General features: G+C 73.0%; 1 non-coding gene across 1 annotated transcript; it reads right to left on the bottom strand.

Moving 5' to 3' along the window:
• Positions 1-396: 396 nt before the first annotated feature.
• Positions 397-468, bottom strand: TRNAT-CGU (transfer RNA threonine (anticodon CGU)). The gene has a single exon. It is a non-coding gene; the product is annotated as a tRNA-Thr (tRNA).
• Between the last annotated feature and the right edge of the window lie 622 nt (positions 469-1,090).

Raw genomic sequence — 1,090 nt, 5'->3', positions numbered from 1 at the left:
GAGGAGCGGGCCGCCGGCCAGGTCGCTTTGTGCAGGGCAGAGGATGCCAGCGCGGCTGGCAGGGGCGGGGAGCGGCCGCAGCGCCGCTGCTGCAGGTGCGACAGCCCCTAGTTGCGGTATTTGTGCTCGGTAAGCCGAAGTCACACGCGTCCCAGCCTGCGGCCGACCCGCCCGCCCGTCGGAGGGGCAGCCGCCGTCGCTGGGTGCTCAACCGGAGCCGGAGGCGTGCGGGACGCCGTGTCGTTTCCCTCCCCTCAGGGAGCACTGCCACTCCCGCTGCCGGGCGGCCGCTCGCACTCCCCGTTCGTCCTGGCTGTCGCCGCCGGGTGGGGCCGAGGCGCCCGCCGCGTTCTCCTAAAAAGGAAAGGGGAAGCTCCCACCGGCGCGGACCCGCCAAGGCACGGACGGGGTTCGAACCCGTGATCTTCGGTTTACGAGACCGACGCCTTACCACTTGGCCACCGCGCCTGCGTTAAGGGGCCCTCCCGACGCCCTTCTATCGCTGGCGCCGCTCCCGCGCGGCGGCGCCGCCCGCCCTCGCCAACCGCGCGCAGGCAGCGGGCGGCCGCCTCCGCCACGCCCCCGCCCCCCGCCGCGTGCGCCTGCGCCGGCACCTGGCGGGCGCTGTGGTGGGCGCGGTCCGGCCGGGCGGGGGGCGCGCGGCCCGTCCTCCCCGGGCGCGGAGGGAGCGGCGGTAGGTTCTCCCCGGTGGGTGTCCGCTGAGGAGGCGGAATTCGTGGGAGGGGGCTGAGGAAAGTCCCTCTCTCCGTGGGAGCGGCGAGGAGCTGCCCCGTCCGTCTGTGGAGGCGTCTTCCCGCGCCGGCCCCAGCGAGGGACGGGGCCCCGGGGCGCTCCCGCCCCTGAGGGCGGCCGGGCCGGGCGCGGGCTGCGGCGACGGAGAGGTGTTCCCCGGGGGAGGGTGTATTTTTGTGGTGCCGCAGCTGAGTGGGGCACGCAGCTGTGCTGCAGCGGGGGTTTCCCTCACCAAAAGATGGCACTCTTAGGTTAGATCAGTAAATGTACTGGAAGCGGCGTAGTCTTCCTCAGAGCAGAAAGAACAGCTTGGAGAGCGGGCAAAAAAGGCGGGAGT

This window comes from Gavia stellata, chromosome 18, assembly GCF_030936135.1.
Source record: "Gavia stellata isolate bGavSte3 chromosome 18, bGavSte3.hap2, whole genome shotgun sequence".
Lineage (NCBI taxonomy): Eukaryota > Metazoa > Chordata > Aves > Gaviiformes > Gaviidae > Gavia > Gavia stellata.
The sequence above is the reverse complement of the archived record's forward strand: the minus strand, read 5'-3'. Positions and strand labels throughout refer to the sequence as shown.